At 58.0% G+C, this 26,670-nt stretch overlaps 5 non-coding genes and 10 pseudogenes across 5 annotated transcripts; all 15 read right to left on the bottom strand.

Moving 5' to 3' along the window:
* Positions 1–1,478: 1,478 nt before the first annotated feature.
* On the bottom strand, positions 1,479–1,597 carry LOC147328770 (5S ribosomal RNA; annotated as a pseudogene).
* A 2,276-nt stretch (positions 1,598–3,873) lies between these two features.
* LOC147328769 (5S ribosomal RNA) lies at positions 3,874–3,992 on the bottom strand. The gene has a single exon (XR_015129704.1). It is a non-coding gene; the product is annotated as a 5S ribosomal RNA (ribosomal RNA).
* A 2,594-nt stretch (positions 3,993–6,586) lies between these two features.
* LOC147328768 (5S ribosomal RNA) lies at positions 6,587–6,705 on the bottom strand (annotated as a pseudogene).
* Positions 6,706–8,617: 1,912 nt separating this feature from the next.
* LOC147328767 (5S ribosomal RNA) lies at positions 8,618–8,736 on the bottom strand (annotated as a pseudogene).
* Positions 8,737–9,553: 817 nt separating this feature from the next.
* Positions 9,554–9,672, bottom strand: LOC147328766 (5S ribosomal RNA). Its single transcript, XR_015129737.1, has one exon. It is a non-coding gene; the product is annotated as a 5S ribosomal RNA (ribosomal RNA).
* A 1,927-nt stretch (positions 9,673–11,599) lies between these two features.
* Positions 11,600–11,718, bottom strand: LOC147328765 (5S ribosomal RNA; annotated as a pseudogene).
* Positions 11,719–13,902: 2,184 nt separating this feature from the next.
* Positions 13,903–14,021, bottom strand: LOC147328764 (5S ribosomal RNA; annotated as a pseudogene).
* Positions 14,022–16,212: 2,191 nt separating this feature from the next.
* Positions 16,213–16,331, bottom strand: LOC147328763 (5S ribosomal RNA). Its single transcript, XR_015129703.1, has one exon. It is a non-coding gene; the product is annotated as a 5S ribosomal RNA (ribosomal RNA).
* Positions 16,332–17,627: 1,296 nt separating this feature from the next.
* LOC147328762 (5S ribosomal RNA) lies at positions 17,628–17,746 on the bottom strand. The gene has a single exon (XR_015129692.1). It is a non-coding gene; the product is annotated as a 5S ribosomal RNA (ribosomal RNA).
* Positions 17,747–19,718: 1,972 nt separating this feature from the next.
* Positions 19,719–19,837, bottom strand: LOC147328761 (5S ribosomal RNA; annotated as a pseudogene).
* Positions 19,838–20,461: 624 nt separating this feature from the next.
* LOC147328760 (5S ribosomal RNA) lies at positions 20,462–20,580 on the bottom strand (annotated as a pseudogene).
* A 2,203-nt stretch (positions 20,581–22,783) lies between these two features.
* Positions 22,784–22,902, bottom strand: LOC147328759 (5S ribosomal RNA; annotated as a pseudogene).
* A 704-nt stretch (positions 22,903–23,606) lies between these two features.
* On the bottom strand, positions 23,607–23,725 carry LOC147328758 (5S ribosomal RNA). Its single transcript, XR_015129681.1, has one exon. It is a non-coding gene; the product is annotated as a 5S ribosomal RNA (ribosomal RNA).
* Positions 23,726–25,487: 1,762 nt separating this feature from the next.
* LOC147328757 (5S ribosomal RNA) lies at positions 25,488–25,606 on the bottom strand (annotated as a pseudogene).
* Positions 25,607–26,462: 856 nt separating this feature from the next.
* LOC147328756 (5S ribosomal RNA) lies at positions 26,463–26,581 on the bottom strand (annotated as a pseudogene).
* Between the last annotated feature and the right edge of the window lie 89 nt (positions 26,582–26,670).

The raw sequence follows: 26,670 nt of genomic DNA, 5'->3' as shown, positions 1-26,670 counted from the left end.
CCTCGGCCAGAAGCGCAGGGCCTGGTGTGATGTGAGTGGCCTGAGCAAGAGCCACAGACCCTGGTGTGGTGTAATTGGCCTCAATAGCAACTAAGGCCCTGGTGTGGTGTAAGTGGCCTGAGTAAGAGCCACAGGCCCTGGTGTGGTGTAAGTGGCCTCAGCCAGCAGCAAAAGGGCCCTGGTGTGGTGTAAGTGGCCTGAGCAAGTGCCACAGGCCCTGGTGTGGTGTAAGTGGCCTGAGCAAGAGCCACAGGGCCTGGTTTGGTGAAGATGGCCTCGGCCAGAAGCGCAGGGCCTGGTGTGATGTGAGTGGCCTGAGCAAGAGCCACAGGCCCTGGTGTGGTGTAAGTGGCCTCAGCCAGCAGCCACAGGCCCTGGTGTGGTGTAAGTCGCCTCAGCCAGAAGCCACAGGCACTGGTGTGGTGTAAGTGGCCTCAGCCAGCAGCAAAAGGGCCCTGGTGTGGTGTAAGTCGCCTCAGCCAGCAGCCACAGGCCCTGGTGTGGTGTAGATGGCCTCAGCCAGCAGCCACAGGCCCTGGTGTGGTGTAAGTGGCCTCAGCCAGCAGCCACAGGCCCTGGTGTGGTCTAAGTGGCCTCAGCCAGAAGCACAGGGCCTGGTGTGATATGAGTGGCCTGAGCAAGAGCCACAGGCCCTGGTGTGGTGTAAGTGGCCCGAGCAAGAGCCACAGGCCCTGGTGTGGTGTAAGTGGCCTGAGCAAGAGCCACAGGCCCTGGTGTGGTGTAGGTGGCCTCAGCCAGCAGCCACAGGCCCTGGTGTGGTGTAGGTGGCCTCAGCCAGCAGCCACAAGCCCTTGTGTGGTGTAAGTGGCCTCAGCCAGCAGCCACAGACCATGGTGTGGTGTAATTGGCCTCATTAGCAACTAAGGCCCTTGTGTGGTTTAAGTGGCTTCAGCCAGCAGCCACAGGCTCTGGTGTGGTGTAAGTGGCCTCAGCCAGCAGCCACAGGCCCTGGTGTGGTGTAAGTGGCCTCAGCCAGCAGCCACAGGCCCTGGTGTGGTGTAGGTGGCCTCAGCCAGCAGCCACAGGCCCTGGTGTGGTGTAAGTGGCCTCAATAGCAACTAAGGCCCTGGTGTGGTCTAAGCGGCCTGAGCCAGTGCCACAGGCCCTGGTGTGGTGTAAGTGGCCTGAGCAAGAGCCACAGACCCTGGTGTGGTGTAAATGGCCTCAATAGCAACTAAGGCCCTGGTGTGGTGTATGTGGCCTCAGCCAGCAGCCACAGGCCCTGTTGTGGTGTAACTGGCCTCAGCCAGAGCAACAGGCCCTGATGTGGTGTAAGTGGCCCCAGCCGGTCACTCAGGCCCTGGTGTGGTGTAGGTGGCATCAGCTAGCAGCACAAGACATTGGAAAAGAGCCAAAAGCAATGTCGTTAATGTGCCCTCATTAATGGGGAGCTGCTTTTGGTCTTTTAATACACCCCTTCTCTGGATCAAAAGCGGTTCAATGACATGAAAATGAAAGCCTTACAGCACCAGGTATTCCCAGGCAGTCTCCCATCCAAGTACTAACCAAGCCCAGCCCTGCTTAGCTTCCGAGATCAGACGAGGTCGGGCGTGCTTAGGGTGGTATGGCCGTAAGCTGCTGGCCCCAGCACAATGTCTCAATTTATGGATTCAAGTGATTAGGTGGCAAGTACCTGAAGTTACGAAGACAATCCTATAACCATACCTGCATGTTTGCATAATACCCTAACCCAAAGGCTCAGTTTGGCATTTATCCAACAGCACAGGCCCTGGATTGTTGAAGATGGCCACAGCAAGCAGCACAGGGCCTGGTTTGGTGAAGATGGCCTCAGCCAGAAGCACAGGGCCTGGTGTGATATGAGTGGCCTGAGCAAGAGCCACAGGCCCTGGTGTGGTGTAAGTGGAATCAGCCAGCAGCCACAGGCCCTGGTGTGGTGTAAGTGGCCTGAGCCAGAGCCACAGGCCCTGGTGTGGTGTAACTGGCCTGAATAGCAAATAAGGCCCTGGTGTGGTGTAAGTGGCCTCAGCCAGAGCCACAGGCCCTGGTGTGGTGTAAGTGGCCTCAATAGCAACTAAGGCCCTGGTGTGGTGTAAGTGGCCTCAGCCAACAGCCACAGGCCCTGGTATGGTGTAAGTGGCCTCAGCCAGCAGCCACAGGCCCTGGTGTGGTGTAAGTGGCCAGAAGCGCAGGGCCTGGTGTGATGTGAGTGGCCTGAGCAAGAGCCACAGACCCTGGTGTGGTGTAATAGGCCTCAATAGCAACTAAGGCCCTGGTGTGGTGTATGTGGCCTCAGCCAGCAGCCACAGGCCCTGGTGTGGTGTAACTGGCCTCAGCCAGCAGCCACAGGCCCTGGTGTGGTGTAAGTGGCCTCAGCCAGAGCCACAGGCCCTGATGTGGTGTAAGTCGCCTCAGCTAGCAGCACAGGGCCTGGTTTGGTGAAGATGGCCTCGGCCAGAAGCACAGGACCTGGTTTGATATGAGTGGCCTGAGCCAGCAGCCACAGGCCCTGGTGTGGTGTAAGTGGCCTCAGCCAGCAGCAACAGGCCGTGGTGTGGTGTAAGTCGCCTCAGCCAGAAGCCACAGGCCCTGGTGTGGTGTAGGTGGTCTCAGCCAGCAGCCACAGTTCCTGGTGTGGTGTAAGTGGCCTCAGCCAGCAGCCACAGGCCCTGGTGTGGTGTAAGTGGCCTCAGCAAGAGCCACAGACCCTGGTGTGGTGTAATTGGCCTAAGCCAGAGCCACAGGCCCTGGTGTGGTGTAAGTGGCCTGAGCAAGAACCACAGGGCCTGGTTTGGTGAAGATGGCCTCGGCCAGAAGCGCAGGGCCTGGTGTGATGTGAGTGGCCTGAGCAAGAGCCACAGGCCCTGGTGTGGTGTAAGTGGCCTCAGCCAGCAGCCACAGGCCCTGGTGTGGTGTAAGTGGCCTCAGCCAGTGCCACAGGCCCTGGTGTGGTGTAAGTGGCCTGAGCAAGAGCCACAGAGCCTGGTGTGGTGTAATTGGCCTCAGCCAGCAGCCACAGGCCCTGGTGTGGTGTAAGTCGCCTCAGCCAGAAGCCACAGGCACTGGTGTGGTGTAAGTGGCCTCAGCCAGCAGCAAGAGGGCCCTGGTGTGGTGTAAGTGGCCTCAGCCAGCAGCCACAGGCCCTGGTGTGGTGTAAGTGGCCTCAGCCAGAGCCACAGGCCCTGGTGTGGTGTAACTGGCCTCAATAGCAAATAAGGCCCTGGTGTGGTGTAAGTGGCCTCAGCCAGAGCCACAGGCCCTGGTGTGGTGTAAGTGGCCTCAATAGCAACTAAGGCCCTGGTGTGGTGTAGGTGGCCTCAGCCAGCAGCCACAGGCTCTGGTGTGGTGTAAGTCGCCTCAGCCAGTGCCACAGGCCCTGGTGTGGTGTAAGTGGCCTCAGCCAGCAGCAAAAGGGCCCTGGTGTGGTGTAAGTCGCCTCAGCCAGCAGCCACAGGCCCTGGTGTGGTGTAGGTGGCCTCAGCCAGCAGCCACAGGCACTGGTGTGGTGTAAGTGGCCTCAGCCAGCAGCAAAAGGGCCCTGGTGTGGTGTAAGTGGCCTCAGCCAGCAGCCACAGGCCCTGGTGTGGTGTAGGTGGCCTCAGCCAGCAGCCACAGGCCCTGGTGTGGTGTAAGTGGCCTCAGCCAGCAGCCACAGGCCCTGGTGTGGTGTAAGTGGCCTCAGCCAGCAGCCACAGGCCCTGATGTGGTGTAAGTGGCCCCAGCCGGTCACTTAGGCCCTGGTGTGGTGTAAGTGGCATCAGCTAGCAGCACAAGACATTGGAAAAGAGCCAAAAGCAGTGTCGTTAATGTGCCCTCATTAATGGGCAGCTGCTTTTGGTCTTTTAATACACCCCTTCTCTGGATCAAAAGCGGTTCAATGACATGAAAATGAAAGGCTTACAGCACCAGGTATTCCCAGGCAGTCTCCCATCCAAGTACTAACCAAACCCAGCCCTGCTTAGCTTCCGAGATCAGACGAGGTCGGGCGTGCTCAGGGTGGTATGGCCGTAAGCTGCTGGCCCCAGCACAATGTCTCAATTTATGAATTCAAGTGATTAGGTGGCAAGTACCTGAAGTTACGAAGACAATCCTATAACCATACCTGCATGTTTGCATAATACCCTAACCCAAAGGCTCAGTTTGGCATTTATCCCACAGCACAGGCCCTGGATTGTTGAAGATGGCCTCAAGAACCAGCACAGGACCTGGTGTGTTTTACATGGCCACAGCAAGCAGCACAGGGCCTGGTTTGGTGAAGATGGCCTCAGCAAGCAGCCACAGGCCCTGGTTTGGTGTAAGTGGCCTCAGCCAGCAGCCACAGGCCCTGGTGTGGTTTAAGTGGCCTCAGCCAGCAGCCACAGGCCCTGGTGTGGTGTAAGTGGCCTCAGCCAGCAGCCACAGGCCCTGGTGTGGTCTAAGTGGCCTCAGCCAGTGCCACAGGCCCTGGTGTGGTGTAAGTGGCCTGAGTAAGAGCCACAGGCCCTGGTGTGGTGTAAGTGGCCTCAGCCAGCAGCCACAGGCCCTGGTGTGGTGTAAGTGGCCTGAGCAAGTGCCACAGGCCCTGGTGTGGTGTAAGTGGCCAAAGCCAGAGCCACAGGCCCTGGTGTGGTGTAAGTGGCCTCAATAGCAAATAAGGCCCTGGTGTGGTGTAAGTGGCCTGAGCAAGAGCCACAGGGCCTGGTTTGGTGAAGATGGCCTCGGCCAGAAGCGCAGGGCCTGGTGTGATGTGAGTGGCCTGAGCAAGAGCCACAGGCCCTGGTGTGGTGTAAGTGGCCTCAGCCAGCAGCCACAGGCCCTGGTGTGGTGTAAGTCACCTCAGCCAGAAGCCACAGGCACTGGTGTGGTGTAAGTGGCCTCAGCCAGCAGCAAAAGGGCCCTGGTGTGGTGTAAGTCACCTCAGCCAGCAGCCACAGGCCCTGGTGTGGTGTAATTGGCCTCAATAGCAACTAAGGCCCTGGTGTGGTGTAAGTGGCCTGAGTAAGAGCCACAGGCCCTGGTGTGGTGTAAGTGGCCTCAGCCAGCAGCCACAGGCCCTGGTGTGGTGTAAGTGGCCTGAGCAAGTGCCACAGGCCCTGGTGTGGTGTAAGTGGCCTGAGCAAGAGCCACAGGGCCTGGTTTGGTGAAGATGGCCTCGGCCAGAAGCGCAGGGCCTGGTGTGATGTGAGTGGCCTGAGCAAGAGCCACAGACCCTGGTGTGGTGTAATTGGCCTCAATAGCAACTAAGGCCCTGGTGTGGTGTAAGTGGCCTGAGTAAGAGCCACAGGCCCTGGTGTGGTGTAAGTGGCCTCAGCCAGCAGCAAAAGGGCCCTGGTGTGGTGTAAGTGGCCTGAGCAAGTGCCACAGGCCCTGGTGTGGTGTAAGTGGCCTGAGCAAGAGCCACAGGGCCTGGTTTGGTGAAGATGGCCTCGGCCAGAAGCGCAGGGCCTGGTGTGATGTGAGTGGCCTGAGCAAGAGCCACAGGCCCTGGTGTGGTGTAAGTGGCCTCAGCCAGCAGCCACAGGCCCTGGTGTGGTGTAAGTCGCCTCAGCCAGAAGCCACAGGCACTGGTGTGGTGTAAGTGGCCTCAGCCAGCAGCAAAAGGGCCCTGGTGTGGTGTAAGTCGCCTCAGCCAGCAGCCACAGGCCCTGGTGTGGTGTAGATGGCCTCAGCCAGCAGCCACAGGCCCTGGTGTGGTGTAAGTGGCCTCAGCCAGCAGCCACAGGCCCTGGTGTGGTCTAAGTGGCCTCAGCCAGAAGCACAGGGCCTGGTGTGATATGAGTGGCCTGAGCAAGAGCCACAGGCCCTGGTGTGGTGTAAGTGGCCCGAGCAAGAGCCACAGGCCCTGGTGTGGTGTAAGTGGCCTGAGCAAGAGCCACAGGCCCTGGTGTGGTGTAGGTGGCCTCAGCCAGCAGCCACAGGCCCTGGTGTGGTGTAGGTGGCCTCAGCCAGCAGCCACAAGCCCTTGTGTGGTGTAAGTGGCCTCAGCCAGCAGCCACAGACCATGGTGTGGTGTAATTGGCCTCATTAGCAACTAAGGCCCTTGTGTGGTTTAAGTGGCTTCAGCCAGCAGCCACAGGCTCTGGTGTGGTGTAAGTGGCCTCAGCCAGCAGCCACAGGCCCTGGTGTGGTGTAAGTGGCCTCAGCCAGCAGCCACAGGCCCTGGTGTGGTGTAGGTGGCCTCAGCCAGCAGCCACAGGCCCTGGTGTGGTGTAAGTGGCCTCAATAGCAACTAAGGCCCTGGTGTGGTCTAAGCGGCCTGAGCCAGTGCCACAGGCCCTGGTGTGGTGTAAGTGGCCTGAGCAAGAGCCACAGACCCTGGTGTGGTGTAAATGGCCTCAATAGCAACTAAGGCCCTGGTGTGGTGTATGTGGCCTCAGCCAGCAGCCACAGGCCCTGTTGTGGTGTAACTGGCCTCAGCCAGAGCAACAGGCCCTGATGTGGTGTAAGTGGCCCCAGCCGGTCACTCAGGCCCTGGTGTGGTGTAGGTGGCATCAGCTAGCAGCACAAGACATTGGAAAAGAGCCAAAAGCAATGTCGTTAATGTGCCCTCATTAATGGGGAGCTGCTTTTGGTCTTTTAATACACCCCTTCTCTGGATCAAAAGCGGTTCAATGACATGAAAATGAAAGCCTTACAGCACCAGGTATTCCCAGGCAGTCTCCCATCCAAGTACTAACCAAGCCCAGCCCTGCTTAGCTTCCGAGATCAGACGAGGTCGGGCGTGCTTAGGGTGGTATGGCCGTAAGCTGCTGGCCCCAGCACAATGTCTCAATTTATGGATTCAAGTGATTAGGTGGCAAGTACCTGAAGTTACGAAGACAATCCTATAACCATACCTGCATGTTTGCATAATACCCTAACCCAAAGGCTCAGTTTGGCATTTATCCAACAGCACAGGCCCTGGATTGTTGAAGATGGCCACAGCAAGCAGCACAGGGCCTGGTTTGGTGAAGATGGCCTCAGCCAGAAGCACAGGGCCTGGTGTGATATGAGTGGCCTGAGCAAGAGCCACAGGCCCTGGTGTGGTGTAAGTGGAATCAGCCAGCAGCCACAGGCCCTGGTGTGGTGTAAGTGGCCTGAGCCAGAGCCACAGGCCCTGGTGTGGTGTAACTGGCCTGAATAGCAAATAAGGCCCTGGTGTGGTGTAAGTGGCCTCAGCCAGAGCCACAGGCCCTGGTGTGGTGTAAGTGGCCTCAATAGCAACTAAGGCCCTGGTGTGGTGTAAGTGGCCTCAGCCAACAGCCACAGGCCCTGGTATGGTGTAAGTGGCCTCAGCCAGCAGCCACAGGCCCTGGTGTGGTGTAAGTGGCCAGAAGCGCAGGGCCTGGTGTGATGTGAGTGGCCTGAGCAAGAGCCACAGACCCTGGTGTGGTGTAATAGGCCTCAATAGCAACTAAGGCCCTGGTGTGGTGTATGTGGCCTCAGCCAGCAGCCACAGGCCCTGGTGTGGTGTAACTGGCCTCAGCCAGCAGCCACAGGCCCTGGTGTGGTGTAAGTGGCCTCAGCCAGAGCCACAGGCCCTGATGTGGTGTAAGTCGCCTCAGCTAGCAGCACAGGGCCTGGTTTGGTGAAGATGGCCTCGGCCAGAAGCACAGGACCTGGTTTGATATGAGTGGCCTGAGCCAGCAGCCACAGGCCCTGGTGTGGTGTAAGTGGCCTCAGCCAGCAGCAACAGGCCGTGGTGTGGTGTAAGTCGCCTCAGCCAGAAGCCACAGGCCCTGGTGTGGTGTAGGTGGTCTCAGCCAGCAGCCACAGTTCCTGGTGTGGTGTAAGTGGCCTCAGCCAGCAGCCACAGGCCCTGGTGTGGTGTAAGTGGCCTCAGCAAGAGCCACAGACCCTGGTGTGGTGTAATTGGCCTAAGCCAGAGCCACAGGCCCTGGTGTGGTGTAAGTGGCCTGAGCAAGAACCACAGGGCCTGGTTTGGTGAAGATGGCCTCGGCCAGAAGCGCAGGGCCTGGTGTGATGTGAGTGGCCTGAGCAAGAGCCACAGGCCCTGGTGTGGTGTAAGTGGCCTCAGCCAGCAGCCACAGGCCCTGGTGTGGTGTAAGTCGCCTCAGCCAGAAGCCACAGGCACTGGTGTGGTGTAAGTGTCCTCAGCCAGCAGCAAAAGGGCCCTGGTGTGGTGTAAGTCGCCTCAGCCAGCAGCCACAGGCCCTGGTGTGGTGTAGGTGGCCTCAGCCAGCAGCCACAGGCCCTGGTGTGGTGTAAGTGGCCTCAGCCAGTGCCACAGGCCCTGGTGTGGTGTAAGTGGCCTGAGCAAGAGCCACAGACCATGGTGTGGTGTAATTGGCCTCAATAGCAACTAAGGCCCTGGTGTGGTGTAAGTGGCCTCAGCCAGCAGCCACAGGCCCTGGTGTGGTGTAGGTGGCCTCAGCCAGCAGCCACAGGCCCTGGTGTGGTGTAGGTGGCCTCAGCCAGCAGCCACAAGCCCTTGTGTGGTGTAAGTGGCCTCAGCCAGCAGCCACAGGCCCTGGTGTGGTGTAAGTGGCCTCAATAGCAAATAAGGCCCTGGTGTGGTGTAGGTGGCATCAGCTAGCAGCACAAGACATTGGAAAACAGCCAAAAGCAATGTCGTTAATGTGCCCTCATTAATGGGCAGCTGCTTTTGGTCTTTTAATACACCCCTTCTCTGGATCAAAAGTGGTTCAATGACATGAAAGGCTTACAGCACCAGGTATTCCCAGGCAGTCTCCCATCCAAGTACTAACCAAGCCCAGCCCTGGTCAGCTTCCGAGATCAGACGAGGTCGGGCGTGCTCAGGGTGGTATGGCCGTAAGCTGCTGGCCCCAGCACAATGTCTCAATTTATGGATTCAGGTGATTAGTTGGCAAGTACCTGAAGTTACGAAGACAATCCTATAACCCTACCTTCATGTTTGCATAATACCCTAACCCAAAGGCTCAGTTTAGCATTTATCTAACAGCACAGGCCCTGGATTGTTGAAGATGGCCTCAGGAACCAGCACAGGGCCTGGTGTGTTGTACATGGCCACAGCTAGCAGCACAGGGCCTGGTTTGGTGAAGATGGCCTCGGCCAGAAGCGCAGGGCCTGGTGTGATGTGAGTGGCCTGAGCAAGAGCCACAGGCCCTGGTGTGGTGTAAGTGGCCTGAGCAAGAGCCACAGGCCCTGGTGTGGTGTAAGTGGCCTCAATAGCAAATAAGGCCCTGGTGTGGTGTAAGTGGCCTCAGCCAGTGCCACAGGCCCTGGTGTGGTGTAAGTGGCCTGAGCAAGAGCCAAAGACCCTGGTGTGGTGTAATTGGCCTCAATAGCAACTAAGGCCCTGGTGTGGTGTAGGTGGCCTCAGCCAGCAGCCACAGGCCCTGGTGTGGTGTAAGTGGCCTCAGCCAGCAGCCACAGGCCCTGGTGTGGTGTAAGTGGCCTCAGCCAGAGCCACAGGCCCTGATGTGGTGTAAGTGGCCCCAGCCGGTCACTCAGGCCCTGGTGTGGTGTAGGTGGCATCAGCTAGCAGCACAAGACATTGGAAAACAGCCAAAAGCAATGTCGTTAATGTGCCCTCATTAATGGGCAGCTGCTTTTGGTCTTTTAATACACCCCTTCTCTGGATCAAAAGCGGTTCAATGACATGAAAATCAAAGGCTTACAGCACCAGGTATTCCAAGGCAGTCTCCCATCCAAGTACTAACCAAGCCCAGCCCTGCTTAGCTTCCGAGATCAGACGAGGTCGGGCGTGCTCAGGGTGGTATGGCCGTAAGCTGCTGGCCCCAGCACAATGTCTCAATTTATGGATTCAAGTGATTAGGTGGCAAGTACCTGAAGTTACGAAGACAATCCTATAACCATACCTGCATGTTTGCATAATACCCTAACCAAAAGGCTCAGTTTGGCATTTATCCAACAGCACAGGCCCTGGATTGTTGAAGATGGCCTCAAGAACCAGCACAGGACCTGGTGTGTTTTACATGGCCACAGCAAGCAGCACAGGGCCTGGTTTGGTGAAGATGGCCTCAGCAAGCAGCCACAGGCCCTGGTTTGGTGTAAGTGGCCTCAGCTAGCAGCACAGGCCCTGGTGTGATGTGAGTGGCCTGAGCAAGAGCCACAGGCCTTGGTGTGGTGTAAGTGGCCTCAGCCAGCAGCCACAGGCCCTGGTGTGGTGTAAGTCGCCTCAGCCAGAAGCCACAGGCCCTGGTGTGGTGTAGGTGGCCTCAGCCAGCAGCAAAAGGGCCCTGGTGTGGTGTAAGTCGCCTCAGCCAGCAGCCACAGGCCCTGGTGTGGTGTAGGTGGCCTCAGCCACCAGCCACAGGCCCTGGTGTGGTGTAAGTGGCCTCAGCCAGCAGCCACAGGCCCTGGTGTGGTGTAAGTGGCCTCAGCCAGCAGCCACAGGCCCTGGTGTGGTGTAAGTGGCCTCAGCCAGTGCCACAGGCCCTGGTGTGGTGTAAGTGGCCTGAGCAAGAGCCACAGGCCCTGGTGTGGTGTAAGTGGCCTGAGCAAGAGCCACAGACCCTGGTGTGGTGTAATTGGCCTCAATAGCAACTAATGCCCTGGTGTGGTGTAGGTGGCCTAAGCCAGCAGCCACAGGCCCTGGTGTGGTGTAAGTGGCCTGAGCAAGAGCCACAGGCCCTGGTGTGGTGTAAGTGGCCTCAGCCAGCAGCCACAGGCCCTGGTGTGGTGTAAGTGGCCTCAGCCAGCAGCCACAGGCCCTGGTGTGGTGTAAGTGGCCTGAGCAAGAGCCACAGGCCCTGGTGTGGTGTAAGTGGCCTGAGCAAGAGCCACAGACCCTGGTATGGTGTAATTGGCCTCAATAGCAACTAATGCCCTGGTGTGGTGTAGGTGGCCTCAGCCAGCAGCCACAGGCCCTGGTGTGGTGTAAGTGGCCTCGGCCAGCAGCCACAGGCCCTGGTGTGGTGTAAGTCGCCTCAGCCAGAAGCCACAGGCACTGGTGTGGTGTAAGTGGCCTCAGCCAGCAGCAAAAGGGCCCTGGTGTGGTGTAAGTGGCCTCAGCCAGCAGCCACAGGCCCTGGTGTGGTGTAGGTGGCCTCAGCCAGCAGCCACAGGCCCTTGTGTGGTGTAATTGGCCTCAATAGCAACTAAGGCCCTGGTGTGGTGTAGGTGGCCTAAGCCAGCAGCCACAGGCCCTGGTGTGGTGTAAGTGGCCTCAGCCAGTGCCACAGGCCCTGGTGTGGTGTAAGTGGCCTGAGCAAGAGCCACAGACCCTGGTGTGGTGTAATTGGCCTCAATAGCAACTAAGGCCCTGGTGTGGTGTAGGTGGCCTCAGCCAGCAGCCACAGGCCCTGGTGTGGTGTAAGTGGCCTCAGCCAGTGCCACAGGCCCTGGTGTGGTGTAAGTGGCCTGAGCAAGAGCCACAGACCCTGGTGTGGTGTAATTGGCCTCAATAGCAACTAAGGCCCTGGTGTGGTGTAGGTGGCCTCAGCCAGCAGCCACAGGCCCTGGTGTGGTGTAAGTGGCCTCAGCCAGCAGCCACAGGCCCTGATGTGGTGTAAGTGGCCCCAGCCGGTCCCTCAGGCCCTTGTGTGGTGTAGGTTGCATCAGCTAGCAGCACAAGACATTGGAAAACAGCCAAAAGCAATGTCGTTAATGTGCCCTCATTAATGGGGAGCTGCTTCTGGTCTTTTAATACACCCCTTCTCTGGATCAAAAGCGGTTCAATGACATGAAAATGAAAGGCTTACAGCAACAGGTATTCCCAGGCAGTCTCCCATCCAAGTACTAACCAAGCCCAGCCCTGCTTAGCTTCCGAGATCAGACGAGGTCGGGCGTGCTCAGGGTGGTATGGCCGTAAGCTGCTGGCCCCAGCACAATGTCTCAATTTATGGATTCAAGTGATTAGGTGGCAAGTACCTGAAGTTACGAAGACAATCCTATAACCATACCTGCATGTTTGCATAATACCCTAACCAAAAGGCTCAGTTTGGCATTTATCCAACAGCACAGGCCCTGGATTGTTGAAGATGGCCTCAAGAACCAGCACAGGACCTGGTGTGTTTTACATGGCCACAGCAAGCAGCACAGGGCCTGGTTTGGTGAAGATGGCCTCAGCAAGCAGCCACAGGCCCTGGTTTGGTGTAAGTGGCCTCAGCTAGCAGCCACAGGCCCTGGTGTGGTGTGAGTGGCCTCAGCCAGCAGCCACAGGCCCTGGTGTGGTCTCAGTGGCCTCAGCCAGTGCCACAGGCCCTGGTGTGGTGTAAGTGGCCTGAGCAAGAGCCACAGGCCCTGGTGTGGTGTAAGTGGCCTAAGCCAGAACCACAGGCCCTGGTGTGGTGTAAGTGGCCTAAGCCAGAGCCACAGGCCCTGGTGTGGTGTAAGTGGCCTCAATAGCAAATAAGGCCCTGGTGTGGTGTAAGTGGCCTGAGCAAGAACCACAGGGCCTGGTTTGGTGAAGATGGCCTCGGACAGAAGCGCAGGGCCTGGTGTGATGTGAGTGGCCTGAGCAAGAGCCACAGGCCCTGGTGTGGTGTAAGTGGCCTCAGCCAGCAGCCACAGGCCCTGGTGTGGTGTAAGTCGCCTCAGCCAGAAGCCACAGGCACTGGTGTGGTGTAAGTGGCCTCAGCCAGCAGCAAAAGGGCCCTGGTGTGGTGTAGGTCGCCTCAGCCAGCAGCCACAGGCCCTGGTGTGGTGTAAGTGGCCTCAATAGCAACTAAGGCCCTGGTGTGGTGTAAGTGGCTTCAGCCAGCAGCCACAGGCCCTGGTGTGGTGTAGGTGGCCTCAGCCAGCAGCAAAAGGGCCCTGGTGTGGTGTAGGTGGCCTCAGCCAGCAGCAAAAGGGCCCTGGTGTGGTGTAGGTCGCCTCAGCCAGCAGCCACAGGCCCTGGTGTGGTGTAAGTGGCCTCAATAGCAACTAAGGCCCTGGTGTGGTGTAAGTGGCTTCAGCCAGCAGCCACAGGCCCTGGTGTGGTGTAGGTGGCCTCAGCCAGCAGCAAAAGGGCCCTGGTGTGGTGTAACTCGCCTCAGCCAGCAGCCACAGGCCCTGGTGTGGTGTAGGTGGCCTCAGCCAGCAGCCACAGGCCCTGGTGTGGTGTAAGTGGCCTCAGCCAGCAGCCACAGGCCCTGGTGTGGTGTAAGTGGCCTCAGCCAGCAGCCACAGGCCCTGGTGTGGTGTAAGTGGCCTCAGCCAGTGCCACAGGCCCTGGTGTGGTGTAAGTGGCCTGAGCAAGAGCCACAGACCCTGGTGTGGTGTAATTGGCCTCAGCCAGCAGCCACAGGCCCTGGTGTGGTGTAAGTCGCCTCAGACAGAAGCCACAGGCACTGGTGTGGTGTAAGTGGCCTCAGCCAGCAGCAAAAGGGCCCTGGTGTGGTGTAAGTCGCCTCAGCCAGCAGCCACAGGCCCTGGTGTGGTGTAGGTGGCCTCAGCCACCAGCCACAGGCCCTGGTGTGGTGTAAGTGGCCTCAGCCAGCAGCCACAGGCCCTGGTGTGGTGTAAGTGGCCTCAGCCAGCAGCCACAGGCCCTGGTGTGGTGTAAGTGGCCTCAGCCAGTGCCACAGGCCCTGGTGTGGTGTAAGTGGCCTCAATAGCAACTAATGCCCTGGTGTGGTGTAGGTGGCCTCAGCCAGCAGCCACAGGCCCTGGTGTGGTGTAAGTGGCCTGAGCAAGAGCCACAGGCCCTGGTGTGGTGTAATTGGCCTCAATAGCAACTAAGGCCCTGGTGTGGTGTAAGTGGCCTCAGCCAGCAGCCACAGGCCCTGGTGTGGTGTAAGTGGCCTCAGCCAGCAGCCACAGGCCCTGGTGTGGTGTAAGTGGCCTCAGCCAGAGCCACAGGCCCTGATGTGGTGTAAGTGGCCCCAGCCGGTCACTCAGGCCCTGGTGTGGTGTAGGTGGCATCAGCTAGCAGCACAAGACATTGGAAAACAGCCAAAAGCAATGTCGTTAATGTGCCCTCATTAATGGGCCCTCATTAATGGGCAGCTGCTTTTGGTCTTTTAATACACCCCTTCTCTGGATCAAAAGTGGTTCAATGACATGAAAATGAAAGGCTTACAGCACTAGGTATTCCCAGGCAGTCTCCCATCCAAGTACTAACCAAGCCCAGCCCTGCTCAGCTTCCGAGATCAGACGAGGTCGGGCGTGCTCAGGGTGGTATGGCCATAAGCTGTTGGCCCCAGCACAATGTATCAATTTATGGATTCAGTTGATTAGGTGGCAAGTACCTGAAGTTACGAAGACAATGCTATAACCATACCTTCATGTTTGCATAATACCCTAACCCAAAGGCTCAGTTTAGCATTTATCCAACAGCACAGGCCCTGGATTGTTGAAGATGGCCTCAGGAACCAGCACAGGGCCTGGTGTGTTGTACATGGCCACAGCTAGCAGCACAGGGCCTGGTTTGGTGAAGATGGCCTCGGCCAGAAGCGCAGGGCCTGGTGTGATGTGAGTGGCCTGAGCAAGAGCCACAGGCCCTGGTGTGGTGTAAGTGGCCTCAGCCAGCAGCCACAGGCCCTGGTTTGGTGTAAGTCGCCTCAGCCAGAACCCACAGGCCCTGGTGTGGTGTAACTGGCCTCAGCCAGAGCCACAGCCCCTGATGTGGTGTAGGTGGCCTCAGCCAGAGCCACAGGCCCTGATGTGGTGTAAGTGGCCCCAGCCGGTCACTCAGGCCCTGGTGTGGTGTAGGTGGCATCAGCCAGCAGCAAAAGGGCCCTGGTGTGGTGTAAGTGGCCTCAGCCAGCAGCCACAGGCCCTGGTGTGGTGTAGGTGGCCTCAGCCAGCAGCCACAGGCCCTTGTGTGGTGTAATTGGCCTCAATAGCAACTAAGGCCCTGGTGTGGTGTAGGTGGCCTCAGCCAGCAGCCACAGGCCCTGGTGTGGTGTAAGTGGCCTCAGCCAGTGCCACAGGCCCTGGTGTGGTGTAAGTGGCCTGAGCAAGAGCCACAGACCCTGGTGTGGTGTAATTGGCCTCAATAGCAACTAAGGCCCTGGTGTGGTGTAAGTGGCCTCAATAGCAAATAAGGCCCTGGTGTGGTGTAAGTGGCCTCAGCCAGTGCCACAGGCCCTGGTGTGGTGTAAGTGGCCTGAGCAAGAGCCAAAGACCCTGGTGTGGTGTAATTGGCCTCAATAGCAACTAAGGCCCTGGTGTGGTGTAGGTGGCCTCAGCCAGCAGCCACAGGCCCTGGTGTGGTGTAAGTGGCCTCAGCCAGTGCCACAGGCCCTGGTGTGGTGTAAGTGGCCTGAGCAAGAGCCACAGACCCTGGTGTGGTGTAAGTGGCCTGAGCAAGAGCCACAGACCCTGGTGTGGTGTAATTGGCCTCAATAGCAACTAAGGCCCTGGTGTGGTGTAGGTGGCCTCAGCCAGCAGCCACAGGCCCTGGTGTGGTGTAAGTGGCCTCAGCCAGTGCCACAGGCCCTGGTGTGGTGTAAGTGGCCTGAGCAAGAGCCACAGACCCTGGTGTGGTGTAATTGGCCTCAATAGCAACTAAGGCCCTGGTGTGGTGTAAGTGGCCTCAATAGCAAATAAGGCCCTGGTGTGGTGTAAGTGGCCTCAGCCAGCAGCCACAGGCCCTGGTGTGGTGTAAGTGGCCTCAGCCAGAGCAACAGGCCCTGATGTGGTGTAGGTGGCCTCAGCCAGCAGCCACAGGCCCTTGTGTGGTGTAAGTGGCCTCAGCCAGCAGCCACAGGCCCTGGTGTGGTGTAAGTGGCATCAGCCAGCAGCCACAGGCCCTGGTGTGGTGTAAGTGGCCTCAGCCAGTGCCACATACCCTGGTGTGGTGTAATTGGCCTCAATAGCAACTAAGGCCCTGGTGTGGTGTAGGTGGCCTCAGCCAGCAGCCACAGGCCCTGGTGTGGTGTAAGTGGCCTCAATAGCAACTAAGGCCCTGGTGTGGTGTAAGTGGCTTCAGCCAGCAGCCACAGGCCCTGGTGTGGTGTAAGTGGCCTCAGCCAGCAGCCACAGGCCCTGGTGTGGTGTAGGTGGCCTCAGCCAGCAGCCACAGGCCCTGGTGTGGTGTAAGTGGCCTCAATAGCAACTAAGGCCCTGGTGTGGTGTAAGTGGCTTCAGCCAGCAACCACAGGCTCTGGTGTGGTGTAACTGGCCTCAGCCAGCAGCCACAGGCCCTGGTGTGGTGAAAGTGGCCTCAGCCAGAGCCACAGGCCCTGATGTGGTGTAAGTGGCCCCAGCCGGTCACTCAGGCCCTTGTGTGGTGTAGGTTGCATCAGCTAGCAGCACAAGACATTGGAAAAGAGCCAAAAGCAGTGTCGTTAATGTGCCCTCATTAATGGGCAGCTGCTTTTGGTCTTTTAATACACCCCTTCTCTGGATCAAAAGCGGTTCAATGACATGAAAATGAAAGGCTTACAGCACCAGGTATTCCCAGGCAGTCTCCCATCCAAGTACTAACCAAGCCCAGCCCTGCTTAGCTTCCGAGATCAGACGAGGTCGGGCGTGCTCAGGGTGGTATGGCCGTAAGCTGCTGGCTCCAGCACAATGTCTCAATTTATGGATTCAAGTGATTAGGTGGCAAGTACCTGAAGTTACGAAGACAATGCTATAACCATACCTGCATGTTTGCATAATACCCTAACCCAAAGGCTCAGTTTGGCATTTATCCAACAGCACAGGCCCTGGATTGTTGAAGATGGCCTCAGGAACCAGCACAGGGCCTGGTGTGTTGTACATGGCCACAGCAAAGAGCACAGGGCCTGGTTTGGTGAAGATGGCCTCGGCCAGAAGCGCAGGGCCTGGTGTGATGTGAGTGGCCTGAGCAAGATCCACAGGCCTTGGTGTGGTGTAAGTGGCCTCAGCCAGCAGCCACAGGCCCTGGTGTGGTGTAGGTGGCCTCAGCCAGCAGCCACAGGCCCTGGTGTGGTGTAGGTGGCCTCAGCCAGCAGCCACAGGCCCTGGTGTGGTGTAAGTGGCCTCAGCCAGCAGCCACAGGCCCTGGTGTGGTGTAAGTGGCCTGAGCAAGAGCCACAGGCCCTGGTGTGGTGTAAGTGGCCTGAGCAAGAGCCACAGACCCTGGTGTGGTGTAATTGGCCTCAATAGCAACTAATGCCCTGGTGTGGTGTAGGTGGCCTCAGCCAGCAGCCACAGGCCCTGGTGTGGTGTAAGTGGCCTCGGCCAGCAGCCACAGGCCCTGGTGTGGTGTAAGTCGCCTCAGCCAGAAGCCACAGGCACTGGTGTGGTGTAAGTGGCCTCAGCCAGCAGCAAAAGGGCCCTGGTGTGGTGTAAGTGGCCTCAGCCAGCAGCCACAGGCCCTGGTGTGGTGTAGGTGGCCTCAGCCAGCAGCCACAGGCCCTTGTGTGGTGTAATTGGCCTCAATAGCAACTAAGGCCCTGGTGTGGTGTAGGTGGCCTAAGCCAGCAGCCACAGGCCCTGGTGTGGTGTAAGTGGCCTCAGCCAGTGCCACAGGCCCTGGTGTGTTGTAAGTGGCCTGAGCAAGAGCCACAGACCCTGGTGTGGTGTAATTGGCCTCAATAGCAACTAAGGCCCTGGTGTGGTGTAGGTGGCCTCAGCCAGCAGCCACAGGCCCTGGTGTGGTGTAAGTGGCCTCAGCCAGCAGCCACAGGCCCTGATGTGGTGTAAGTGGCCCCAGCCGGTCCCTCAGGCCCTTGTGTGGTGTAGGTTGCATCAGCTAGCAGCACAAGACATTGGAAAACAGCCAAAAGCAATGTCGTTAATGTGCCCTCATTAATGGGGAGCTGCTTCTGGTCTTTTAATACACCCCTTCTCTGGATCAAAAGCGGTTCAATGACATGAAAATGAAAGGCTTACAGCACCAGGTATTCCCAGGCAGTCTCCCATCCAAGTACTAACCAAGCCCAGCCCTGCTTAGCTTCCGAGATCAGACGAGGTCGGGCGTGCTCAGGGTGGTATGGCCGTAAGCTGCTGGCCCCAGCACAATGTCTCAATTTATGGATTCAAGTGATTAGGTGGCAAGTACCTGAAGTTACGAAGACAATCCTATAACCATACCTGCATGTTTGCATAATACCCTAACCAAAAGGCTCAGTTTGGCATTTATCCAACAGCACAGGCCCTGGATTGTTGAAGATGGCCTCAAGAACCAGCACAGGACCTGGTGTGTTTTACATGGCCACAGCAAGCAGCACAGGGCCTGGTTTGGTGAAGATGGCCTCAGCAAGCAGCCACAGGCCCTGGTTTGGTGTAAGTGGCCTCAGCTAGCAGCCACAGGCCCTGGTGTGGTGTGAGTGGCCTCAGCCAGCAGCCACAGGCCCTGGTGTGGTCTAAGTGGCCTCAGCCAGTGCCACAGGCCCTGGTGTGGTGTAAGTGGCCTAAGCCAGAGCCACAGGCCCTGGTGTGGTGTAAGTGGCCTAAGCCAGAGCCACAGGCCCTGGTGTGGTGTAAGTGGCCTCAATAGCAAATAAGGCCCTGGTGTGGTGTAAGTGGCCTGAGCAAGAACCACAGGGCCTGGTTTGGTGAAGATGGCCTCGGACAGAAGCGCAGGGCCTGGTGTGATGTGAGTGGCCTGAGCAAGAGCCACAGGCCCTGGTGTGGTGTAAGTGGCCTCAGCCAGCAGCCACAGGCCCTGGTGTGGTGTAAGTGGCCTCAGCCAGAAGCCACAGGCACTGGTGTGGTGTAAGTGGCCTCAGCCAGCAGCAAAAGGGCCCTGGTGTGGTGTAGGTGGCCTCAGCCAGCAGCCACAGGCCCTGGTGTGGTGTAAGTGGCCTCAATAGCAACTAAGGCCCTGGTGTGGTGTAAGTGGCTTCAGCCAGCAGCCACAGGCCCTGGTGTGGTGTAGGTGGCCTCAGCCAGCAGCAAAAGGGCCCTGGTGTGGTGTAGGTGGCCTCAGCCAGCAGCAAAAGGGCCCTGGTGTGGTGTAAGTCGCCTCAGCCAGCAGCCACAGGCCCTGGTGTGGTGTAGGTGGCCTCAGCCAGCAGCCACAGGCCCTGGTGTGGTGTAAGTGGCCTCAGCCAGCAGCCACAGGCCCTGGTGTGGTGTAAGTGGCCTCAGCCAGCAGCCACAGGCCCTGGTGTGGTGTAAGTGGCCTCAGCCAGTGCCACAGGCCCTGGTGTGGTGTAAGTGGCCTGAGCAAGAGCCACAGACCCTGGTGTGGTGTAATTGGCCTCAGCCAGCAGCCACAGGCCCTGGTGTGGTGTAAGTCGCCTCAGACAGAAGCCACAGGCACTGGTGTGGTGTAAGTGGCCTCAGCCAGCAGCAAATGGGCCCTGGTGTGGTGTAAGTCGCCTCAGCCAGCAGCCACAGGCCCTGGTGTGGTGTAGGTGGCCTCAGCCACCAGCCACAGGCCCTGGTGTGGTGTAAGTGGCCTCAGCCAGCAGCCACAGGCCCTGGTGTGGTGTAAGTGGCCTCAGCCAGCAGCCACAGGCCCTGGTGTGGTGTAAGTGGCCTCAGCCAGTGCCACAGGCCCTGGTGTGGTGTAAGTGGCCTCAATAGCAACTAATGCCCTGGTGTGGTGTAGGTGGCCTCAGCCAGCAGCCACAGGCCCTGGTGTGGTGTAAGTGGCCTGAGCAAGAGCCACAGGCCCTGGTGTGGTGTAATTGGCCTCAATAGCAACTAAGGCCCTGGTGTGGTGTAAGTGGCCTCAGCCAGCAGCCACAGGCCCTGGTGTGGTGTAAGTGGCCTCAGCCAGCAGCCACAGGCCCTGGTGTGGTGTAAGTGGCCTCAGCCAGAGCCACAGGCCCTGATGTGGTGTAAGTGGCCCCAGCCGGTCACTCAGGCCCTGGTGTGGTGTAGGTGGCATCAGCTAGCAGCACAAGACATTGGAAAACAGCCAAAAGCAATGTCGTTAATGTGCCCTCATTAATGGGCAGCTGCTTTTGGTCTTTTAATACACCCCTTCTCTGGATCAAAAGTGGTTCAATGACATGAAAATGAAAGGCTTACAGCACTAGGTATTCCCAGGCAGTCTCCCATCCAAGTACTAACCAAGCCCAGCCCTGCTCAGCTTCCGAGATCAGACGAGGTCGGGCGTGCTCAGGGTGGTATGGCCGTAAGTTGCTGGCCCCAGCACAATGTCTCAATTTATGGATTCAGTTGATTAGGTGGCAAGTACCTGAAGTTACGAAGACAATCCTATAACCCTACCTTCATGTTTGCATAATACCCTAACCCAAAGGCTCAGTTTAGCATTTATCCAACAGCACAGGCCCTGGATTGTTGAAGATGGCCTCAGGAACCAGCACAGGGCCTGGTGTGTTGTACATGGCCACAGCTAGCAGCACAGGGCCTGGTTTGGTGAAGATGGCCTCGGCCAGAAGCGCAGGGCCTGGTGTGATGTGAGTGGCCTGAGCAAGAGCCACAGGCCCTGGTGTGGTGTAAGTGGCCTCAGCCAGCAGCCACAGGCCCTGGTTTGGTGTAAGTCGCCTCAGCCAGAACCCACAGGCCCTGGTGTGGTGTAACTGGCCTCAGCCAGAGCCACAGCCCCTGATGTGGTGTAAGGGGCCCCAGCCGGTCACTCAGGCCCTGGTGTGGTGTAGGTGGCATCAGCTAGCAGCACAAGACATTGGAAAAGAGCCAAAAGCAATGTGATTAATGTGCCCTTATTAATGGGCAGCTGCTTTTGGTCTTTTAATACACCCCTTCTCTGGATCAAAAGCGGTTCAATGACATGAAAATGAAAGGCTTACAGCACCAGGTATTCCCAGGAAGTCTCCCAGCCAAGTACTAACCAAGCCCAGCCCTGCTTAGCTTCCGAGATCAGACGAGGTCGGGCGTGCTCAGGGTGGTATGGCCGTAAGATGCTGGGCCCAGCACAATGTCTCAATTTATGGATTCAAGTGATTAGGTGGCAAGTACCTGAAGTTACGAAGACAATCCTATAACCATACCTGCATGTTTGCATAATACCCTAACCCAAAGGCTCAGTTTGGCATTTATCCAACAGCACAGGCCCTGGATTGTTGAAGATGGCCTCAGGAAACAGCACAGGGCCTGGTGTGTTGTACATGGCCACAGCAAGCAGCACAGGGCCTGGTTTGGTGAAGATGGCCTCAGCCAGAAGCACAGGGCCTGGTGTGATATGAGTGGCCTGAGCAAGAGCCACAGGCCCTGGTGTGGTGTAAGTGGCCTGAGCAAGAGCCACAGGCCCTGGTGTGGTGTAAGTGGCCTGAGCAAGAGCCACAGGCCCTGGTGTGGTGTAGGTGGCCTCAGCCAGCAGCCACAGGCCCTGGTGTGGTGTAGGTGGCCTCAGCCAGCAGCCACAAGCCCTTGTGTGGTGTAAGTGGCCTCAGCCAGCAGCCACAGGCCCTGGTGTGGTGTAAGTGGCCTCAGCCAGTGCCACAGGCCCTGGTGTGGTGTAAGTGGCCTGAGCAAGAGCCACAGACCATGGTGTGGTGTAATTGGCCTCAATAGCAACTAAGGCCCTGGTGTGGTGTAGGTGGCCTAAGCCAGCAGCCACAGGCCCTGGTGTGGTGTAAGTGGCCTCAGCCAGTGCCACAGGCCCTGGTGTGGTGTAAGTGGCCTGAGCAAGAGCCACAGACCCTGGTGTGGTTTAATTGGCCTCAATAGCAACTAAGGCCCTGGTGTGGTGTAAGTGGCCTCAATAGCAAATAAGGCCCTGGTGTGGTGTAAGTGGCCTCAGCCAGCAGCCACAGGCCCTGGTGTGGTGTAAGTGGCCTCAGCCAGAGCAACAGGCCCTGATGTGGTGTAGGTGGCCTCAGCCAGCAGCCACAGGCCCTTGTGTGGTGTAAGTGGCCTCAGCCAGCAGCCACAGGCCCTGGTGTGGTGTAAGTGGCCTCAGCCAGCAGCCACAGGCCCTGGTGTGGTGTAAGTGGCCTCAGCCAGTGCCACATACCCTGGTGTGGTGTAATTGGCCTCAATAGCAACTAAGGCCCTGGTGTGGTGTAAGTGGCTTCAGCCAGCAGCCACAGGCCCTGGTGTGGTGTAGGTGGCCTCAGCCAGCAGCAAAAGGGCCCTGGTGTGGTGTAGGTGGCCTCAGCCAGCAGCAAAAGGGCCCTGGTGTGGTGTAAGTCACCTCAGCCAGCAGCCACAGGCCCTGGTGTGGTGTAGGTGGCCTCAGCCAGCAGCCACAGGCCCTGGTGTGGTGTAAGTGGCCTCAGCCAGCAGCCACAGGCCCTGGTGTGGTGTAAGTGGCCTCAGCCAGCAGCCACAGGCCCTGGTGTGGTGTAAGTGGCCTGAGCAAGAGCCACAGACCCTGGTGTGGTGTAATTGGCCTCAGCCAGCAGCCACAGGCCCTGGTGTGGTGTAAGTCGCCTCAGACAGAAGCCACAGGCACTGGTGTGGTGTAAGTGGCCTCAGCCAGCAGCAAAAGGGCCCTGGTGTGGTGTAAGTCGCCTCAGCCAGCAGCCACAGGCCCTGGTGTGGTGTAGGTGGCCTCAGCCACCAGCCACAGGCCCTGGTGTGGTGTAAGTGGCCTCAGCCAGCAGCCACAGGCCCTGGTGTGGTGTAAGTGGCCTCAGCCAGCAGCCACAGGCCCTGGTGTGGTGTAAGTGGCCTCAGCCAGTGCCACAGGCCCTGGTGTGGTGTAAGTGGCCTCAATAGCAACTAATGCCCTGGTGTGGTGTAGGTGGCCTCAGCCAGCAGCCACAGGCCCTGGTGTGGTGTAAGTGGCCTGAGCAAGAGCCACAGGCCCTGGTGTGGTGTAAGTGGCCTGAGCAAGAGCCACAGACCCTGGTGTGGTGTAATTGGCCTCAATAGCAACTAATGCCCTGGTGTGGTGTAGGTGGCCTCAGCCAGCAGCCACAGGCCCTGGTGTGGTGAAAGTGGCCTCAGCCAGAGCCACAGGCCCTGATGTGGTGTAAGTGGCCCCAGCCGGTCACTCAGGCCCTTGTGTGGTGTAGGTTGCATCAGCTAGCAGCACAAGACATTGGAAAAGAGCCAAAAGCAGTGTCGTTAATGTGCCCTCATTAATGGGCAGCTGCTTTTGGTCTTTTAATACACCCCTTCTCTGGATCAAAAGCGGTTCAATGACATGAAAATGAAAGGCTTACAGAACCAGGTATTCCCAGGTAGTCTCCCATCCAAGTACTAACCAAGCCCAGCCCTGCTTAGCTTCCGAGATCAGACGAGGTCGGGCGTGCTCAGGGTGGTATGGCCGTAAGCTGCTGGCTCCAGCACAATGTCTCAATTTATGGATTCAAGTGATTAGGTGGCAAGTACCTGAAGTTACGAAGACAATGCTATAACCATACCTGCATGTTTGCATAATACCCTAACCCAAAGGCTCAGTTTGGCATTTATCCAACAGCACAGGCCCTGGATTGTTGAAGATGGCCTCAGGAACCAGCACAGGGCCTGGTGTGTTGTACATGGCCACAGCAAGGAGCACAGGGCCTGGTTTGGTGAAGATGGCCTCGGCCAGAAGCGCAGGGCCTGGTGTGATGTGAGTGGCCTGAGCAAGAGCCACAGGCCTTGGTGTGGTGTAAGTGGCCTCAGCCAGCAGCCACAGGCCCTGGTGTGGTGTAGGTGGCCTCAGCCAGCAGCCACAGGCCCTGGTGTGGTGTAAGTGGCCTCAGCCAGCAGCCACAGGCCCTGGTGTGGTGTAAGTGGCCTCAGCCAGCAGCCACAGGCCCTGGTGTGGTGTAAGTGGCCTCAGCCAGAGCCACAGGCCCTGATGTGGTGTAAGTGGCCCCAGCCGGTCACTCAGGCCCTTGTGTGGTGTAGGTTGCATCAGCTAGCAGCACAAGACATTGGAAAACAGCCAAAAGCAATGTCGTTAATGTGCCCTCATTAATGGGGAGCTGCTTCTGGTCTTTTAATACACCCCTTCTCTGGATCAAAAGCGGTTCAATGACATGAAAATGAAAGGCTTACAGCACCAGGTATTCCCAGGCAGTCTCCCATCCAAGTACTAACCAAGCCCAGCCCTGCTTAGCTTCCGAGATCAGACGAGGTCGGGCGTGCTCAGGGTGGTATGGCCGTAAGCTGCTGGCCCCAGCACAATGTCTCAATTTATGGATTCAAGTGATTAGGTGGCAAGTACCTGAAGTTACGAGGACAATCCTATAACCATACCTGCATGTTTGCATAATACCCTAACCAAAAGGCTCAGTTTGGCATTTATCCAACAGCACAGGCCCTGGATTGTTGAAGATGGCCTCAAGAACCAGCACAGGACCTGGTGTGTTTTACATGGCCACAGCAAGCAGCACAGGGCCTGGTTTGGTGAAGATGGCCTCAGCAAGCAGCCACAGGCCCTGGTTTGGTGTAAGTGGCCTCAGCTAGCAGCCACAGGCCCTGGTGTGGTGTGAGTGGCCTCAGCCAGCAGCCACAGGCCCTGGTGTGGTCTAAGTGGCCTCAGCCAGTGCCACAGGCCCTGGTGTGGTGTAAGTGGCCTGAGCAAGAGCCACAGGCCCTGGTGTGGTGTAAGTGGCCTCAGCCAGCAGCCACAGGCCCTGGTGTGGTGTAAGTGGCCTGAGCAAGTGCCACAGGCCCTGGTGTGGTGTAAGTGGCCTAAGCCAGAGCCACAGGCCCTGGTGTGGTGTAAGTGGCCTCAATAGCAAATAAGGCCCTGGTGTGGTGTAAGTGGCCTGAGCAAGAACCACAGGGCCTGGTTTGGTGAAGATGGCCTCGGCCAAAAGCGCAGGGCCTGGTGTGATGTGAGTGGCCTGAGCAAGAGCCACAGGCCCTGGTGTGGTGTAAGTGGCCTCAGCCAGCAGCCACAGGCCCTGGTGTGGTGTAAGTGGCCTCAGCCAGAAGCCACAGGCACTGGTGTGGTGAAAGTGGCCTCAGCCAGCAGCAAAAGGGCCCTGGTGTGGTGTAGGTGGCCTCAGCCAGCAGCCACAGGCCCTGGTGTGGTGTAAGTGGCCTCAATAGCAACTAAGGCCCTGGTGTGGTGTAAGTGGCTTCAGCCAGCAGCCACAGGCCCTGGTGTGGTGTAAGTGGCCTCAGCCAGCAGCCACAGGCCCTGGTGTGGTGTAGGTGGCCTCAGCCAGCAGCCACAGGCCCTGGTGTGGTGTAAGTGGCCTCAGCCAGTGCCACAGGCCCTGGTGTGGTGTAAGTGGCCTCAGCCAGCAGCAAAAGGGCCCTGGTGTGGTGTAAGTCGCCTCAGCCAGCAGCCACAGGCCCTGGTGTGGTGTAGGTGGCCTCAGCCACCAGCCACAGGCCCTGGTGTGGTGTAAGTGGCCTCAGCCAGCAGCCACAGGCCCTGGTGTGGTGTAAGTGGCCTCAGCCAGCAGCCACAGGCCCTGGTGTGGTGTAAGTGGCCTCAGCCAGTGCCACAGGCCCTGGTGTGGTGTAAGTGGCCTCAATAGCAACTAATGCCCTGGTGTGGTGTAGGTGGCCTCAGCCAGCAGCCACAGGCCCTGGTGTGGTGTAAGTGGCCTGAGCAAGTGCCACAGGCCTGGTGTGGTGTAAGTGGCCTGAGCAAGAGCCACAGACCCTGGTGTGGTGTAATTGGCCTCAATAGCAACTAAGGCCCTGGTGTGGTGTAGGTGGCCTCAGCCAGCAGCCACAGGCCCTGGTGTGGTGTAAGTGGCCTCAGCTAGAGCCACAGGCCCTGATGTGGTGTAAGTGGCCCCAGCCGGTCACTCAGGCCCTGGTGTGGTGTAGGTGGCATCAGCTAGCAGCACAAGACATTGGAAAAGAGCCAAAAGCAATGTCGTTAATGTGCCCTCATTAATGGGCTTTTGGTCTTTTAATACACCCCTTCTCTGGATCAAAAGCGGTTCAATGACATGAAAATTAAAGGCTTACAGCACCAGGTATACCCAGGCAGTCTCCCATCCAAGTACTAACCAAGCCCAGCCCTGCTTAGCTTCCGAGATCAGACGAGGTCGGGCGTGCTCAGGGTGGTATGGCCGTAAGCTGCTGGCCCCAGCACAATGACTCAATTTATGGATTCAAGTGATTAGGTGGCAAGTACCTGAAGTTACGAAGACAATCCTATAACCATACCTGCATGTTTGCATAATACCCTAACCCAAAGGCTCAGTTTGGCATTTATCCAACAGCACAGGCCCTGGATTGTTGAAGATGGCCTCAGGAACCAGCACAGGGCCTGGTGTGTTGTACATGGCCACAGCTAGCAGCACAGGGCCTGGTTTGGTGAAGATGGCCTCGGCCAGAAGAGCAGGGCCTGGTGTGATGTGAGTGGCCTGAGCAAGAGCCACAGGCCCTGGTGTGGTGTAAGTGGCCCCAGCCGGTCACTCAGGCCCTGGTGTGGTGTAAGTGGCCTGAGCAAGAGCCACAGACCCTGGTGTGGTGTAATTGGCCTCAATGGCAACTAATGCCCTGGTGTGGTGTAGGTGGCCTCAGCCAGCAGCCACAGGCCCTGGTGTGGTGTAAGTGGCCTGAGCAAGAGCCACAGGCCCTGGTGTGGTGTAAGTGGCCTGAGCAAGAGCCACAGACCCTGGTGTGGTGTAATTGGCCTCAATAGCAACTAATGCCCTGGTGTGGTGTAGGTGGCCTCAGCCAGCAGCCACAGGCCCTGGTGTGGTGAAAGTGGCCTCAGCCAGAGCCACAGGCCCTGATGTGGTGTAAGTGGCCCCAGCCGGTCACTCAGGCCCTTGTGTGGTGTAGGTTGCGTCAGCTAGCAGCACAAGACATTGGAAAAGAGCCAAAAGCAGTGTCGTTAATGTGCCCTCATTAATGGGCAGCTGCTTTTGGTCTTTTAATACACCCCTTCTCTGGATCAAAAGCGGTTCAATGACATGAAAATCAAAGGCTTACAGCACCAGGTATTCCCAGGCAGTCTCCCATCCAAGTACTAACCAAGCCCAGCCCTGCTTTGCTTCCGAGATCAGACGAGGTCAGGCGTGCTCAGGGTGGTATGGCCGTAAGCTGCTGGCTCCAGCACAATGTCTCAATTTATGGATTCAAGTGATTAGGTGGCAAGTACCTGAAGTTACGAAGACAATGCTATAACCATAC

The sequence above is a fragment of the Aulonocara sp. 'chitande type north' Nkhata Bay genome, linkage group LG5 (genome assembly GCF_057382095.1).
Source record: "Aulonocara sp. 'chitande type north' Nkhata Bay isolate Kocher_YH1m ecotype deep benthic linkage group LG5, A_spYH_male_GT1.1, whole genome shotgun sequence".
NCBI classification, from domain to species: Eukaryota; Metazoa; Chordata; class Actinopteri; order Cichliformes; family Cichlidae; genus Aulonocara; species Aulonocara sp. 'chitande type north' Nkhata Bay.
Note: the sequence above shows the minus strand (reverse complement) of the source record. Positions and strands in the feature narration are given on the sequence as shown.